The sequence below is a fragment of the Hyperolius riggenbachi genome, chromosome 1 (assembly GCF_040937935.1).
Source record: "Hyperolius riggenbachi isolate aHypRig1 chromosome 1, aHypRig1.pri, whole genome shotgun sequence".
In the NCBI taxonomy this organism is placed as follows: Eukaryota; Metazoa; Chordata; class Amphibia; order Anura; family Hyperoliidae; genus Hyperolius; species Hyperolius riggenbachi.
In genome coordinates, this window is record NC_090646.1 from 479,433,964 (window position 1) to 479,452,834 (window position 18,871).

An 18,871-nucleotide genomic window follows, 5' to 3' on the forward strand; every position below is an offset into this window, starting at 1 on the left:
TCCTGCATGGCATTTGAAACCATTGTAACTTACAAATGTCAGTATCTAAAGGTAATCAGTTTATATTAAAACAAATGACAGAAATACTGTGAAAAAGGATTCAGAAAGAAGCTGCCATTCTGACACTTGCGCTATAGACTAGTTCTAGGGCACTGACCAGTGGTGTAGGAACGGGGTCAAAGACATCCCCACTGCAATGGAGCCCTGCTTCATAGGCCCTAACTAAGGCACTCCTACCACTTTATTGGTACAGTAGAGCCCCCAGATATCCGAAAGTGTTCCTCAACTAACCAGAAGTCTCAACCAACCAGCACAAATTGCCGGCAGTACTCACAGTGGTGAAAGCCAACTTTTTAGGCAATTTGTGGGCTCTGCTGTGCTCAAAGAGAACCTGTAACAAAAAAAAGTTAGTTCTCCTGGGGGGTACTCAGCTCGGTAGGGGGAAGCCTCAGGGTCCCAATGAGGCTTCCCCCTCCGCTGTAATCAATCCAGCACTGGCTCCCCCGAAGTCTTCGGCAATCCAGGCTTGACAAGCCTGACAAGCTACATTTATTTACCTTCCCTGGTTCCAGCGGGGGCGTGTTGCAGGTCACAGTACGGAGATAGGCGGAAATACGTCGGGTCCGCTCTACTGCACAGGCGAAACCGACAGCGATCGGCTATTTCCGCCTATCTCCGAGCGGAGAGCCGATATTGCACCTGCGCTGGAGCCGGGAAGGTAAATATTTACATCCCTGCCGTTCGGAGGGCCAGAGCGAGACTGCCGTGGGACACAGGAGGACGGGGGGAGCCTCGATAGGATCCAGAGGCCTCCCCCTACTGAGGTGAGTACCCCCCAGGGGAACTTTTTGTTGTTACAGGTTTTCTTTAAAGACTAGGTTACGTTGCCCCCCCAAGGGTAATATACTTTCAATTACTGAATTTTAAAATGCAATGCAGAGTTCATGGTATGTATATAGAGTGAGGTATAGTATTGTATTAGCTTGGCCTATTTTTAACATTGAGTATCAAGCAACCAGAAAGCACACTCATTCGGCATCGGCCAATATCTGTCGGTGTCTCATAACCTAGACTCTACTGTTATACAGCTAATGATAACTACTATGCATGCTTCCCACATGAGGCACACTATCTCCACGCAAATATAGTTTTGCTTTCCTAAAAGCAGAAACTATTTGTGATAATTCAGCTTTAAGTGAGCAACTTTCCCATGATGCATCACTTATCTCTTTACCCCCCAGAAAGGCACGCACATATTCAGAACCATTGGTGTTGTACAATGGGATGCGAAAGTTTGGGCAACCTTGTTAATCGTCGTGATTTTCCTGTATAAATCGTTGGTTGTTACGATAAAAAAAATGTCAGTTAAATATATCATATAGGAGACACACACAGTGATATTTGAGAAGTGAAATGAATTTATTAGACTCACAGAAAGTGTGCAATAATTGTTTAAATAAAATTAGGCAGGTGCATAAATTTGGGCACTGTTGTATTTGTATTGATTCCAAAACCTTTAGAACTCATTATTGGAACTTAATTGGCTTGGTAAGCTCAGTGACCCCTGACCTACATACACAGGTGAATCCAATTATGAGAAATAGTATTTAAAGGGGTCAATTGTAAGTTTCTCTTCTCTTTTCATTTTCTCTGAAGAGTAGCAACATGGGGGTCTCAAAACAACTCTCAAATGACCTGAAGACAAAGATTGTTCATCATCATGGTTTAGGGGAAGGATACAGAAAGCTGTCTTGGAGATCTCAGCTGTCTGTTTCCACAGTGAGGAACATATTGAGGAAATTAAAGACCACACGCTCAGTTCAAGTTAAGGTTCGAAGTGGCAACCCACAGACCAGCACCAAAAACGTACAGCATCATCTTGCTGCAGATGGAGTCACTGTGCATCACTCAACCATTCGGCGCACTTTACACAAGGAGATGCTGTATACGAGAGTGATGCAGAGGTAGCCCGCCCACAGCACAAACAGAGCCATTTAAGGTATGCTAAAGCACATTTGGACAAGCCAGCTTCATTTTGGAATAAGGTGTTGTGGACTGCTGAAACTAAAATTGAGTTATTTGGGCATAGCAAGGGGCGTTATGCTTGGAGAAAAAAGAACACAGCATTCCAAGAAAAACACCTGCTACCTACAGTAAAATATGGTGGTGGTTCCATCATGCTGTGGGGCTGTGTGGCCAGTGCAAGGAAATCATCAAACTGTGTTCTCTAATGACAGCATTACACTCTGCTTTGTGGTAACAACATCCCACTGTGTTCTGCTGTGACATCATTATACTCTGCTTTGTGGTGACATCATTACACTGTGTTCTGTGATGACATCCTCACACTGTTCTGTGGTGACATCATTACACTCTGCTCAGCTCAATAAGCATACAAGGGGTCAATGAAGATTTAACTAGAGACACGTAACCTCCTTGTAAAAACAGCAGTCTAAACTCCAGCAGCTTTACCTTTATTTTCTGCACTTGGTTTTACAAAATCATGTTACTTAAGATTTAAGTTTTTAGAACACAGAGGAAATCCACATTGGTATAATAATATTGTATCTGGAGTTGCGCTTTAATTAAATACCTTTTTATAGTTCTTTTGAATTCACCAGCATAATGAAAATGTAAGCAGGGTCTGATTTGTGCTGTTGATGATGGTAGGTGGTAAAATATTAACTAATCAAACAAAAAAAAAAAAAGTAGTGACATGAAGAGAAAGCTGTCGCTTAGTTTAATTGTTTCCTGGTGCCTACAAGCAAACAGAATGAGACAGCCAAGGTGACAGGAGAAGAGTTAACTGCGCTCTCACTGAGTCACTGAGCCTTCTCTTCAATGAAGTGGTTTTAATCTGTGGTAACCCAACACCTGCAGTTCCTTGTTGCCTCACCACAACTGCTGACCTTTTCAAGAATTCCTTCTGTCTTACAAAGGGTTAAAAATAGACACCAGAGAGGCACTATATTCTGTCTTCTTTAAAGCAGTGACTGGTTTTACCTCATTCCAAAGGCCTCTGGCTGTCAGGTGTGGGGCAGATGATGTTTCTGACACCCTCACGTAAAGTTCTCCATCCCACGCTGTCTCTTTCCTTTTGTGGGCCTCCTCCTCCCTACACAGGTAAGAGATGAGTTTTGCAAGCTTCGATGCCAGAGCTAGAGGCGGGGAACCGTGAACAACAGAATTCAATGGCAGGTAATAAAACACATCACATACAAACATACAAGGAAGCGAAAGGGGAATTAGCAGGACTGAACTTGAAGAGGAGACAAGATGGGGGATCAGAGATTAAGTGTGTTCGGGAGGGGGGGGGGGGGGGGCATAGCTGCAGATAGACACACGAGTGATACCAGTTCTATGGAGAATCGACAAGTTAGCTGGAAAGAGGGTAGGCGAGCAGAGACAAGACAGGCACAAGAGGAAACAGAGTAGAGAATGGAATAGTAGAAAACACAAAGACAGGGGGCTGTTTTGTCATCTTCTGTTGGGCTTATTTCCAAATGAATCTGTTAATTAAAACTCAGCACAGATAAATTGGCTGCAGCTAGTGGCGTTGTGCCACAACTGTCTCTTCCCCACATGTCTCCAATCATCCTCTCTCACACCTCTGTTTGCTTGTTCCTAGTCCATCTCATGTTCGTACATGTCCCTGACTCAGAGAATCCTTTCGGTCTAGCTTCCGTCCTACCTGTCACTAGCAATTTCTCACCTGCCCTATGGAGCATTCTGTCTGCTGTTACATTGTGCTCTCGTCCAACATTCACCTGTCTGGGGCTCTCCGCCTTTCCTCCAAACCTCTGGGGTTCAATGTCTGCCTCAATGCCTTTTTCTTTCCATGGCATCTAATTAAAATTAAATCAAATGCCCCAGATATGGAGATAATTAAGGATTCCTTTTGAGGAATCTGCACAATATCACACCTTAATTACTTCCAAGCATCTGACCTACCAGGCTTAACTGCGGTGCATCCCACAAGTGCCTTTTTAACAGTTTCCTGCCCATCAAGCGATGGAAATAGATTGTTTCAGCTTCGCTGGCAGGGAACGGCTCATTGCACGCCTACTGGCATTTGACGACAATCGTTGCAGGGCATTTTTTACATGATGTCCTGGTGCCTATCCCAGCAGACATCTGCTGACATGACATTGTGGACACAACACTATATAATTATTATTTGTGCCATTGTCTTTTTGCACTGCAAGCACCCATTTAGAGGCATTAGAAGTGATACCAGAAGAGCTGGCATGACTGCTGGTCTGGCTTTGTGCTCGTAAAAAGGTTGGTGAATTAGGAACAAACATAAATCGTGATGAAACGCTGATAACATTATAATAAGAGGAGGAAATGGCTAGAAAGGAAACTACAATTAGGACTCAGGAGGGACTTTTTTGAAAGCATGCAAAAGTGTACTAGCAGAGGAAAGTGCTTGGCAGGATAGAGGTATCATTCAGCACTGGAATAGATTGTGATGTGAGACAGGAAGAAGGCGTCAGTACAGAAATAGATTGGACTTCGATACATGATGGAGGTACATCAGCCGAGCTGTGATTGGAGTGACTTAGAACTGAATTAGCAGAGTTCTTCTCTAAGACTGTCAAGCTGAAGCAGAGCAGGAAGAGTTAAGGGATACACAGGAAACCACAGGGTGGGTCAGACATCAGACAGCAAGAAACAAAGATGGAAAATACTAATAAACTGCTAATGACAACTAATTAGCTGTGCAGGAGATGGAGGGGGGGCTGTCAGCGAGGAAAAGGAAGATGATGAAGAGACTGACGGGGACTCACAGATATTGGGGTGAGACACACTGACAGAGAAAAGAGAATAGGCACCCAGAGAAATAAGAGCGAGAAGGAGGGAAAAGGTTTGGGGTGGGACTTTGAGCTTTGAAGATTCAGTCTAGAGGCAATCTTACAAGAGAAAGCAGGAGTCTGACTTAATGCTGTTATCTGGCTGAAGTGAGAGAGAAAGGACAGATACCAGGAGGACAGGTGCTGGCAGCTCATTCTCCAGGAGAAGGTATTGGAAATGTGTGTTGTACTGATATTGTGGATTCAGCCATGAATGAAGGGAGATGCACTGTGTCAGGCTTGTCACACACACACTGATTTCACATTTTTGTGTGTGTTATACATTGGATCAGACTTGTCAACCAGCCATTTTCTAGGAAAAACTTATTCGACATTAATCAGAAATGCCTGCTCAAAATTCAGCTTTTCATAGGTTTGATTGGAATGTCAAAGCAATTTAGCAAATATTGAAAGATAAGATTGAAATGTGTGTGACCAGCATTCTTAGGTCGTTTGGCTTCTTAGGTTGTTTGAAATGTATATAATGACATGAGAGCCCTTTAGCTGATGCAAGTCACAACCTACACCAGCCGTGAGTAAATTGTTGACTCTTCAGGGTTAGTGGCACTACAAATCCCAGCAGACACTACTAGCTGGGTGGGCAATGCTGGAGTTTATGACTACGCAGCTACCTTCCTGAAACCTAGTCTAGACGTAGAACTGCGAAAAAAGTTGGCTTGTGATGACAGGCATGTAAGATCAGCCAGCTAGTGGCAGCCCTTTTTCAAGGACTGTGATCTAGGCATATTTTGGCATGTGTCTCCAGAGGCAGGGAAGATAATTATGAAGCAAGCTGCGATTCAGGTGCGTTCTCGTCTTGTTCGGGGAAACGGATGTATAACTGGAAAATGTGACACACAGAACATGGCTATCCCGGTGCTATCTGAGGAAGTAGAGATAATGATTCAGAGATACCAGAGCACTCATTAGCAACAACGTATAGCTGTAATGTTTAACTCACTCCGCTCTCATTGTCTTCTAAATTGAGTTTGGAAACTCCCAGATGTTGAGTAACATCATTTTATCCTCATCTGATACTGAGACCTGTATAATAGAGACAACGACAAATTACGCAGTCACTTTACTAATGATTCCATAGCATTTGGATTGCTCAGTAAGGATGACTAAGAAATTTGGACATGGGAAAGCAGGAAAGTACAGGTGCTCCAGCCGGTATGGCACTGTGATTCCTGAAATGTTGCATGCTGTCAGGACGTGCTGGAACTTATATTGCCCAACAGGAGCTGGGGAATTAAAGCTGCTATTTGGCTTAGTAATAGTTTTGCACTGCTGCCTCATGCTGAGTATAATCCTTAGTATCAGAACAGCAGATTTTGTTTACAGTTTTACGAATGTTCATAACATTTTCAGTGTGCTTATCTGTAATAATGGCATCTTATTCCTGAAACCCTTTAATTTCTGGAAAGTGTTGAAATTATTGCTAAGTGAGTTAAATAGAGGCAAGTCAGTACTGGGATAGCTGTCCTGTTTCCCTAAAAATCAAACCTACCCCAAAAAGGAGCCCTTGCAAGATTTTTCTGGATTTTTGAGGATGCCTGAACTATAAGCCCTACTCCAAAAATAAGCCCCAATTACAGTTCCTAGAAAAGTCAATTTGAATAGTGTCCAGGCAGCCACGGTATGCATGTAATGAAGGAAAATTGATTGGCAGTAGAATGCAGCAGGACAGACTGCTCACCAAGGAAGGAAGACACCCCCAACAGAATTGCTCTCAAAAGACCCCATGAGACCCAAAACAATTATTATTTACTAATGTATATAGTGCTGACATCTTCCACAGGGCTGTACAGAGTATATTGTCTTGTCACTAACTGTCCCTCAGAGGAGTTCACAATCGAATAGTCATCTGTGGGAGGAAACCAGTGTCCAGGGGAAACCCACACAGACACGGAGAAAACATATGACTGTTGGAAAGAAGGTGGTTGTACATGGAAAAGGGAAGTAGAATTAATTATGAGAAATTCCTGATGGAATTAAGAGTTTGGAGAGTTATGATGATGTACCAGAATAAGATGACATGGCCAGATTTGAATAAATGTTGTTGTTTTTTTGTTCGTTTTACCTCCCTAGCAGTATTGACAGATATATTCGTCCATTAAAACATGCTGTGAACAGTATAAACGTGCATACACATAAATACTCTCCTGCACTGTATACTAGACCCTTGCTTGACACATTTTGGCAAGTTACGGGAAAAAAAAGTTTTAAAAATAAATTTTATCACTTTTTGCACAGAAATCCTGGGAAAATGTAACGTTAGGGAGGTTAATAATAAATGTAGATTGATATGTGGAAAAATAAGATCCCCTTAAAATAAGCCCTAACACCTTTTGGAGCAAGAATTAATATACATATAAAGCTGGCCATACACTTATAGATTTCCACCCAATGTTCCAAAACAGTAGATTCCTTTCTGAAAAGAATTGATTCAGAAGGAATCGATTCCTACTATACACTGCACATCAATTTCCGATCTAGCAGGGAATCTACTAAAAATGGATTTATGCAGTGCAAATCTATAGGACAGGGATGGCTAACCTTGGCACTCCAGCTGTGACAAAACTACAAATCCCATCATGCCTCTGCCTCCCCAAGTTATGCTTACAGCTGTCAGAGTATTGCAATGCCTCATGGAACTCACAGCTAGAGTGCCAAGGTTAGCCATTACTGCTATAGGACATCGATCTGCCAATGCTCTTGCCCCATCCCAAATTGTTTTAAATTTTCCAGCCTGTCCAATCGACATTTTCAATTGATTTTTAGACAAAATCGATGAGTCTGACATGTTGGGGAATAGATTGCCAGCAGATGAATCGATCTGCTAAGAATCGATTGAGAAAATCCATGAGTGTATGGTACAATAATAATACAATACAATAACATTTCTACAGCGCTTTTCTCCCATAGGACTCAAATGGTCACCTTAAGACCCTGTGTAATTTTCAGGGAAACACACTGGGAGTGATACCACTTACAAGAACCAGTGACTATAAATAGTGTAGAGTTTCTGCCTACCAGGATACCTGTTTACTTTCATTTTCCGTGTTGCTAGGTCACTTGTGTATAGCTTTTCATAATGACCACCAATAAGTTTTTTATTGCTCTGTGCTTTGTTTCCTGCTTTAATGTCCTGTCCTATATGACATGCTTGTGCAATAGAAGGTATTGTTATTGTATGATGAGCGAAGGAGCCATTTAGACTGCGTATATTACTTGCAGTGCTGGTTCTGTGAAGCAAGTGGTGGCTATTCTGTAAGGCTTTGTGATTTAACCTGCACCTTGGGTCAGATTTTTATATTACGCTGAGCTGTGGAAACTGTTCACTATAATGATGCTTTGATAAAGCAGCGTGTTTGTATTTTGTTTATACATAAATGGTAAAAATACCACCATACTTCGGATATTTATACGAAATAAAATGTGAATGCATTTTATGCTGAGTATTAATACTTTAGGGGAAACGTTGAGCAGAAGAATATTGGGATAGTTAAGGAAAAAAAAATCTAAACGAGTTCTGGGTTCTGATTGGCTGCTGAAAACAAAGTCCCTATTCTTTCCATCAGCATTTGAATATTGATATCTGTAAACTAAAACTTTCTGTGCATGCAAAGTACAGCTCTAATAAGCAAAAATGTCTTACTTATTGTCATTATCGTATTATGCACTTTTGGAAAGCACCTACTGTATCTACTTATTGAACTGTCCACAGAACAAGATTACTGACCTATCCAGGTGTCTACCATCTGACAAACTATCAAAAGAATGTTCTTTATGAGGAATAGAGGAGGGCAGCACGGTGGCGTAGTGGTTAGCGCTCTCGCCTTGCATCGCTAGGTCCCCAGTTTGAATCCCAGCCAGGTCAACATCTGCAAGGAGTTTGTATGTTCTCCCCGTGTCTGCATGGGTTTCCTCCGGGCACTCCGGTTTCCTACCACATCCCAAAAACATACAGCTAAGTTAAGGGCTTCCCCCTAAATTGGCCCTGGACTACAATATATACACTACACAATACATACATAGACATATGACTATGGTAGGGACTAGACTGTGAACTCCTCCGAGGGACAGTTAGTAACAAGACTATATATACTCTGTACAGCGCTGCGGAAGATGTTGGCGCTATATAAATACTAAATAATAATAATAATAATAGGGTGGAATAAGACAGGTTATAGTAGTAGACTGATAGCTAAACTCAAGGATCCAATCACGCAGATTCCGCAATTTACACTGCTTTCATTTGACATTCACAATTGCTATTTCTTGCAAGTCAAGAATCTTTCCATTACTGCCCATCAAGCCATAAATACTATGCACTGGTTTATCTCAAATGATCCGCACAGAGATATACATTTGTCTCTGAATGCACGCGTTTACATGACAAACTGTAAGATCATTATCTGTGTCTGTATGGTGGTCTTAAAGAAAACCTGTACTGAAAGTGAATAGTCAAAATAACCATATACAAGTCATACTTACCTGCTGTGTAGTCTACTCCTCAATCTCTTTCTCCTCTCCTGTGTCCTGTTTGTCCACTGTGATCAATGGAATTCTCCGTCCTCCATTTTGAAAATGGCCATTACCCATAACAGCTTTCTGGTCAGCACACTGTTAAACTGTAACATGGCCCACTTGAGCCATAGGGGAACATGGACACATCAGTTCTCCTCTCAGCTGTAACTGACAGCAACTGATATAAAACTGACAGCAACTGATATATTTCAGTTCTGACAACATGTTGTCAAAACTGGAAGTGATCATTGTCGGAAGAAAATGGTGAGCTTCTGAGAGGAACTGATGGCAAGGTAACTATGTAATGTTCATTTGAAGTTACCTCATGTGTTTATTTTAAATAATTTTACTCAGTACAGGTTCTCTTTAAGTTTATAGGACTTAGCAATTTTCAAGAGAAAGTAGGTCAGACTAGTACAACTATTTAGATGTGCTCAATTTATAATGCTGACATTTGTATGCCAGACATCTGTTTATTGGCGCCCCCTGCTACTGCAGCATGAGGAGGAAGTCAATCTTTTACTTTACAGTCCCCAAAAATATAACGCACAACTTTACTGTGAAATCATAATTGGCTGGTTCCACCTATATCTGTTTAAAGACAAATCTCCCATACCCTAGCTTCTCAATACATGCCATGCATCCCCCACGGGGTAGTTGAACTTGGCAAAGGCAATAATAATAATAGTAATAAAAAGGGCTCCAAATGAGAATTTACCTCAGTAGAGGGGAGTCTCTGGATAATCCAGGAGGCTTCCCCATCCCCCTCTGCGGATCCAGCGCATGGACCCCCCAAACCTCCCTGACAAGAGCTTGTTGAAGTGTGTGCACAGCCACGCTCCAGTCTGTGACTGACCATGGCCATGGAGCTGGTCGGACGTGGCTTTTCCTGCCTGTGTGCTAATACGAGGTGTCCTACGCAGTGCTGCCATGCTGGTTCACAGACATGTGAAGCTGCAAATTTCCAGAGGGTTCCGGCATCCAGTGGTGATCAGGAGGAGGATGTGGGAAGCCTTGAAGGATCCAGAGGCTTCCCTCTACTGAGGTAAGTATATGATTTTCTCGCCCATTAACGTTACAGGTTTACTTTAAGATTAAAGGATGATAAATCAAATATAAATAAACATGAACATGTATTTTTAGACAAGACAAGACACAGAACATTTATATCATGCTTTTCTCTGGGCAGATTCAAAGCGCCAGAGCTGCAGCCACTAGGGCACGCTCTATAGGCAGTAGCAGTGTTAGGGAGTCTTGCCCAAGTTCTCCTCACTAAAAAGGTGCTGGCTTACTGAACAGGAAGAGCCGAGATTCAAACCCAGGTTGTCTGTGTCAGAGTCCTTAACCAGTAAGTAAAAAGTTTTAAGGAAGATTTCAAAAGCTTTTATACACAATAAGTACTCCTAACAGACATATATGTATCAAGGGTTAGTTGAGCTAATTTTACTCACAGTAGGGGGACTTGTCCAACAGAGTCATTACTAAAGCGGTACATGCTGTAATAATATTGAGAAACACCATCTTATAGCATATATTTTTGCAGTGTTTTTTCAGCATCCCTAAGGTAGTCCGGAGATTGACTGCAAAAGGAAGGAGCTTTGAAAATATCTTAAAATAATAAAATTACAGACAGGAACAGCATATCAGTGATTTCCAGACAAAACAAGTACATTGTCTGACAGTTTCCTGGGCTATGTGAAATGGCTGTAGGCATTATTTCAGGATCTAAGTGGTTACACCAGTGTGGCGACTTATCAATAAAAAAGTAATGAATGTAAAAGCAAAGGTGTTCATCTATAAAAGTGTGAACATGAGATGCACTCAACATTCTCTTTTAATTTGTCATCTATTCACTATAATCAAATCCCCCTCGTTTATAAAGCATATTTGTCGTACCTGGCATTACTCTTCTGTTGTGTACACTCAGTTCCCATAAACTTTACAGCATTAATGAAATGTGAGATTAAAGTTAGCATCACTGAAAGATTTACTACTAATTGATTACAGAGACTTAAATGTCATTTATCACACAACATATGTGTTTAAATTAAAAAAATATAAGATATTGAAGGAAGTAAGTGAGGTCTATCCTTAAAAGAGAAGGGACAGAAAATCTAAACAGGTCAGGAGGTAAAGTGTAGCTGAGGCATCCATGAAAACCTTGTTGGAAGCCTAAGTGGATCAGTGTCTGGAATGTAACCAGATCAGATTATAGGGTTGTGTGAAGAGGTGAGGTTTAAGGATACACTTGAAGTTTTCAAGGGTTGAAGTGTGATGGACCTTATGAGGAAGAGTCTGCAGACAAGAGTAGAAGCCCATGAGAATGTAAGGAAGTTATGAAAGTGGAGATAATGTGTACAGAGGAGGATGGTATCTGCAAATTTGTGGGGAAATATATGGAAGAAATAGGTTGTAAAGAGTTTTATAGGTAACAGAGGTATGAACAGGACTCTGAGTAACTGGCATCCAGTGTAAAGAATGGGCGAGATCGGCTCCATCTCAGGAGCCACTCTGACCTGAAGAGGACTAGACATCAGTGGTGTTATCCCTAATGTATGCCTGTTGGAACAGATGCAATTTGAGCTCAGGGACTGGGAAGCCAGACACTAGGCTAGAAGAAAGTGGAAGTCCTTCTAATGTTCTTCTATTGCAAGATACTTTCCATCCTTCCCGAAACGAAACCCAGCCATTGTCGGTGGATGGGAGGGGGGGGAGGGGGGGGTCAGCAAGACAACACTGAAACCTCAGCACTAGGCAGTTTGAGGCATAAAAGTCTCTTCATTTTGATGTACTAATAGAACGACCATTTCATAGATCATTTTAAAAACAATGATCATTACTGGATGCCCTTCTTCTGGATCTATGCTACAGGTCTATAATGCCAGAACTCATTCCAGCATAAAGAAGGAAGCAGAATTGTATTACTGTGAGGAAGTACTTCTAAGTTGCTTGTGCAGAGCCTTTCCCTACGAAAGGGATGCATCTGCTACTTGCTGCTGTTACACGACTTATGGTAGACAAACAGGAAGCATCAGTAGCTAACCATAAAGAACATCTTTGATGAGGGAAAGTTTTTCCAGTACAAAAGAGCTAGGCTTAGTCCCAGGTGGCATTCACAGGAACCTCTTTTCCATGACAATCAATGACTATTGTTAGCTCTAGCTGGGATAACTATAACCTTACATGTGAAGGCCTTATAGTCTACTTCAGGCTTTCTCAACCAGGGTTCCCTGGAACCCCAGGGTTCCTTGAGTACTCTGCAGGGGTTCCTTGGCATTTTTCCCATCGTAGGGGAAGTATAATAGAGCACACTATAATAGGTGGTACTGTAACAAGAAGCACTAAATTGGGGGGCCAGGAGATAGTATAATGAGTGGCAGTGTAATAGGGGGTAGTGAATTTAACAGCCACACAGACATTTAAGACCATGTCTCCTGCAAAACAAATGCAGGGGTTCCTCGAGATCAAAACATTTTTGCAGGGGTTCCTCGAGATCAAAAAGTTATTTTCAGGGTTCCTCCAGAGTAGAAAGGTTGAGAAAGGCTGGTCTACTTGGAGACAGAAATATAGACAAAATTTTCATAATATGCTCAAGAGGTGCCTGCATGTCCTTGCTGCTAGTGTCCCACTGGAAAGGGTGTAGGGCGTGGATGGGAGGGTGAATGAGAGTGACACAGGCAATTTGGACCACCTTAATAAAATGAAATAAGGTTGGATCTGAAAGTCTGTCTACACACCTCTGACAGATAACACTGATAAGCTCTAGCAGACTGCTGAGGCTTTTGTCTATGATGGAGCATGTGTTTACAAAATTAAGAGCACACACTGTGACTTCTAGTTGGTGGTATTGCATTTTTACTGTTATAAAAGGGAATAACCCATTATCATACTAATATTCAGTTAGTGCCTGTGACAGGTTTACCTTAAAGGACAACTGACCTGAGAGCGATATGGAGGCGCCCATCTGTATCTCCTTTTTTCTGCAGTTTGTCCTAGTTTCTGACAACTGCCATTCCCCCCCTCCCTTATTTATACAGGGGAAGGTGTGGTACTTGAACCGCTAACCTTGTGATTAGCAGGCAGTGACATTTACCCTCTGGACCATCTCATCCACCTATCCAGGGGAAGGTGTGAATGTAATGAAGCATGACTTCTCTAAACTGTTTGAAGTACGGTGTCCTATCTACACCCCCCCCCCCCTTCCCCGCTGAAAGATTTTGTTTGCTCATTGCTACTGCTAATTACAGCAGTCCTTATCTGCCTGCTATTTCTGCAGATGGCAGGCCGCAAAAGTAGGGCAATAAATGCCTCAAACAAACATTTAAATGCAAAAATAAGAGATAGAATTTATTTTTTTTTAGTAATGAGCCACATTGTTAGCATGCATTTTTAATGTGCAATTGAGATACCCAGTGGGCTTAAAATGCTGCTCGGTTCACTTTAAAATCTCTGTGTGGCTGCACAAACACTCGTTATAGCAGGACACTGATAGAAAGTTCAAAAGGCCATCATTTCTCTGTGTGGGAGCTAAATAAACAGCAAGAATGTAAGTGTGACAATATATCTGGCAGAAACTTCGGACCTAGGCTTCAAACACTTACAATGAAAACAAGAATGAGGAGCTGCAGAAAAGTTCTATTTAGGATTGATTCTACAGATACTAATATTAATCTCAGACATTTATTTTAGTTCCAGTTTGCTTTAATGTTCCCAGACACACTGAAACAAGCTCAGGTATGTAAAATAAGACTTGTGTTTAGCTTGGCTGCAGTGCCTAAGTTACAGCACCCTTTCCTTGGTTTACCCACAAGAACCTGAAGCTAGACAGTGCTCATATTTCACAAAGCTTATAACAAGTACAAATAAGTATATAAACATTTTCCCTACTAGATTTCTTCAGATCTGATAATGTTACACAGGTATAACTATTGAGCTTACAATAATGATTTAGAGCTTATTTTTTCTCCACTCACACTGAGGGTTACAAAATTATAGCAAAATCAATAGTTTTTTGCAATGGGGATTTTTTTCGCTATTAATGCAAAACGTTTTTATAGGACATTTTCACAATTTTGAGTGATCGCGAGTCGCTGTTTATTTTTTACATTTTGATCACGCAAAAATTGTGAAAAAGTGCTGCAAGCACTGCGTTTGCGTTTACGGCAAATCGTCAGCGATCGTGGCAGTGAGATCACTGCCATATACTTTTAATTACACTAGCGCTTTTAAAAGTGCTAGGGATCGCAGGGAAACACCTGCTAATTGCCCCAGTGTGACTGGGCCCTTATCCTTCCCAGCTCATCAACACACACCTACATTTAAACAATGGACACTGTATTGACATGGCAACTGCTGCCAAATGAAAGCTTAGCACACACTAGAGAGTTCTCGGCTGAGGCAGCTCATCTGGTCCACATCTTCAGAGACTCTAGTGTGTGTATGGCCATGCCGATGCATCACCACGACGACGATCCCATTGTCCTCTTCATTACTGCTACTGATCAATGCCGCTCTGCAGTGCCCTGCGCCGATGGCCTTCCTTATAAACGGCTCTGCACACCATTGTAATACCCAGGCAACAGCAGCACAAACTAACTATTGGACAAACTAATGTGCAGCACTCCAAGTATCAGATGGACGACTAAACTTATGTTTGTAAGTACAGCTATACTTTAAGCAGATTTTACCCCATGTCCTGTCTAGGTAGTTGAGAATGCCTGGGCAGGAAGTGTAGTAAAATCTTTGATGAGCATTAACACTTCTCATGTCTAATCAAAACTAAAGCCTCATAACACATGACTGTGTACATTACATGACTTCATGTGCAACGCATTCTTTTGTTCCCCTGCTGCAAGAGGCTCCTTGCTTGCCCCCCCCCCCCCCTCCCCTCCAATTCATCAGCAGAGACAGTTCTGTACAGTGCTCGTTGTCCCTCTAAGAATCGATTACCAATCGTCAATGACGGATATAGAGAGTGTGCACAACACTTTAAGGAGGTTCACTTTAAATTAAGAATATATGTTTGTTTTTAATGATGAGAATGACTACAAATAAAAGCCTTCTATTTCAAATCCTAGTCAAAAATCTTTATCATGCTTTCAATGGCTACAAACCAAACAAAAAAATTTCTGGCAGGGAATCTGTAGCTGAATTCAGTCCCAAACATCAATCATCTGTGATCTTACACTACTGCTAGCCTTACTAAATTCAGGTATTGTACAATTTCATCCTAATCAGAAAATAGCTATAGCTATTGCATTGCCTCGAGAAAATGGATTTTAGGTACTGGAAAACAGATGTCATGCCTTCTAAAGGTGAAATATAATCAACGGAAGGTAGGCTAGCTAGGCACATTTATAAAAACTGAAGTCTGAGGAAAATAGAAACAATCTTTAATATAAAATGCTCAAGACAAGTACAGTGGCTTGCAAAAGTATTCGGCCCCCTTGACGGTTTCAACATTTTGTCACATTACTGCCACAAACATGAATCAATTTCATTGGAATTCCACGTGAAAGACCAATACAATGTGGTGTACACGCGAGAATTGGAACGAAAATCATACAGGAGTCCAAACATTTTTTACAATTCAATAACTTCAAAGTGGGGTGTGCAAAATTATTCAGCCCCCTGAGTCAATACTTTGTAGAACCACCTTTTGCCGCAATTACAGCTGCCAGTCTTTTAGGGTATGTCTCTACCAGCTTTGCACATCTAGAGACTGAAATCCTTGCCCATTCTTCTTTGCAAAACAGCTTCAACTCAGTCAGATTAGATGGACAGCTTTTGTGAACAGTAGTTTTCAGATCTTGCCACAGATTCTCGATTTGATTTAGATCTGGACTTTGACTGGGCCATTCTTACACATGGATAGGTTTTGTTTTAAACCATTCCATTGTTGCCCTGGCTTTATGTTTAGGGTCATTGTCCTGCTGGAAGGTGAACCTCCGCCCCAGTTTCAAGTCTTTTGCAGACTCCAAGAGGTTTTCTTCCAAGATTGCCCTGTATTTGGCTCCATCCATCTTCCCATCAACTCTGACCAGCTTCCCTGTCCCTGCTGAAGAGATGCACCCCCAGAGCATGATGCTGCCACCGCCATATTTGACAGTGGGGATGGTGTGTTCAGAGTGATGTGCAGTGTTAGTTTTCTGCCACACATAGCGTTTTGCATTTTGGCCAAAAAGTTAAATTTTGGTCTCATCTGACCAGAGCACCTTCTTCCACATGTATGCTGTGTCCCCCACATGGCTTGTGGCAAACTGCTAATGGGACTTCTTATGCTTTTCTGTTAACAATGGCTTTCTTCTTGCCACTTTTCCATAAAGGCCAACGTTGTACAGTGCACGACTAATAGTTGTCCTATGGACAGATTCCCCCACCTGAGCTGTAGATCTCTGCAGCTCGTCCAGAGTCACCATGGGCCTCTTGACTGCATTTCTGATCAGCGCTCTCCTTGTCTTGGTAGGTTTACACTTGTGCCATACTCCTTCCATTTCTGAATGATCGCTTAAACAGTGCTCCGTGGGATGTTCAAGGCTTTGGAAATCTTTTTGTAGCCTAAGCCTGCTATACATTTCTCAATAACTTTATCCCTGATTTGTCTGGTGTGTTCTTCGGACTTCATGGTGTTGTTTCTCCCAATATTCTCTTAGGCAAACTCTGAGGCCGTCACAGAGCAGCTGTATTTGTACTGACATTAGATTACACACATGTGCACTCTATTTAGTCATTAGCACTCATCAAGCAATGTCTATGGGCAACTGACTGCACTCAGACCAAAGGGGGATGAATAATTTGTAAAAAATGTTTGGAATCATGTATGATTTTCGTTCCACTTCTCACGTGTACACCACTTTCTATTGGTCTTTCACGTGGAATTCCAATAAAATTGATTCAGGTTTGTGGCAGTAATGTGACAAAATTTGGAAAACTTCAAGGGGGCCGAATACTTTTGCAAGCCACTGTATAAATATTAGTGTGTGGCAGCAATGAACATCAATTTTAGGGAACTATAGATATGGTAAACAATTTGAGTTAACAGTGTTAAACATGTAGGAATAAGATTGGTCAAAGTCATAGTGCTTGATTCACTAAACTTAGCGCAAGTTATCTGCTGTAATGCGTGCTAGTAAATCAGTGTCCCTGCACGCTATGCGCGCTATTGGCAGCGCAGTGTGCATAATCGGGAAACAGGCACTCTGCACACACGCTATGCTGATAACAACATAACGTGGCTTCACTCCTCCCACCCTGAGCACCAGCGGGTCCAGTCACATTAAAGGAAAGACAGTCTATTGGGCCAATCAGAGTGCGGGGATCAGGTCCTTTAATGTGACTGGACCTGCAAAGCTGATTGTCAGCCATAAAATCAAACTCCTATTACCCACTGCTCTGCATTTATTATGTAGTCTACATGATTCTGCATTGCAAGCAATTATAAATGTGTCTGCTATAATGAATTTCACCTCAGTCAGCCTGGTTCTTTTCTCATACATAGCTGGGGAAAAAGAAGCTAAAAAAAGAAAAAAGCCTGGTTATCTTCCTTTCTGCCCCTCCCACATTCCCGCTCCTTGCTGATTGGCTGAGGGCAGTTCAGTGTGGCACGAGGCTGAGGAGGGAAATAGAAGATAAATCACCTCACCCCTCTGCAGAAGATGCTGAAATCCGATCTATGTTCTGCTCACATGTGTTTACAAAGCAAACTAGATATGACAGTGCAGTTCTGCATGCAACATTTTAGGCAGATGAATATATTATTTCCGAATTGGCTTCAGTCAGAGGTAGTAAAGATGGAAAATACCTGCAACAGTTTTCTCTTTATTTACTTAATAAGATTAACTGAAAGCACAATACATATGTTATGTATTTATCTACTTATATGGTTTTTTTTTTTCCTGGGATAGTATGGCTGACCCTCATTCTTTAACAGCACTTCGGCACACCCAGATTATGCAGTGTAGATCTAGTGATTTATCATGTAACGTAAACAGAGAAAGTCATATGCCAGTATTTTAAACCACAGCTTAAGTCAGTAATTTAAATAACCCGTATCACTGATCAGTGCACATGTTAAAATAATCTAACTATACTTATGTAGAGGTACACAAGTACTTTCAGAAGGCAATGCAGTAACTTTATAATATCAATGGCAAAAAAGCATCGGCATCCCTTATACATTATGAATGGGGAACTTGTGATATATTTAGGGACCCTTGAAGGTTATGTGTAGGTCAGCATGTTTCAGAGGCCAAAGATGAATTGCTGAAATAATAATCATAGCCTCCGGGAAGGTAGCTCAGAACTTTAGGGCACAACACAATCGTGACATAGTGAATGCTAACAGAACCAGGGTTAGCAGCACTGGAAAAGCTAAATATTTTATAGTTTGGCAGAGATCCATATGTTGCTTGATATTTATTTATTATTTTAAGTCTCTGCCGGAGTTTCCATTTGCAATTGTGGTTGGAAAAAAATACAACGTACTG

General features: G+C 41.6%; 1 protein-coding gene and 1 long non-coding RNA gene across 5 annotated transcripts in view; one reads left to right on the plus strand and one right to left on the minus strand.

Moving 5' to 3' along the window:
- Positions 1-2,197: 2,197 nt before the first annotated feature.
- The window catches only part of LOC137521824 (uncharacterized), a 54,401-nt gene continuing 37,727 nt past the window's right edge, over positions 2,198-18,871 (minus strand). Inside the window, exons 3-4 of the long non-coding RNA XR_011022215.1 lie at positions 5,815-5,897; positions 2,198-3,158 (exon numbers count right to left, since the gene is read on the minus strand). This is a non-coding gene — a long non-coding RNA (uncharacterized lncRNA). The remainder of the gene's footprint in view (positions 3,159-5,814; positions 5,898-18,871) is intronic.
- ADCY4 (adenylate cyclase 4) overlaps positions 3,179-18,871 on the plus strand; it is a 183,414-nt gene continuing 167,721 nt past the window's right edge. Inside the window, exon 1 of one of the 4 annotated variants that reach the window (XM_068241582.1) lies at positions 3,179-3,198. The gene's annotated coding sequence lies outside the window, so the exon portion shown is untranslated. Of the gene's footprint in view, positions 3,199-4,220; positions 4,282-4,667; positions 4,801-4,825; positions 5,023-18,871 lie in introns of those variants that run through there. The other 3 variants (XM_068241574.1, XM_068241565.1, XM_068241556.1) reach the window with 3 other exon arrangements.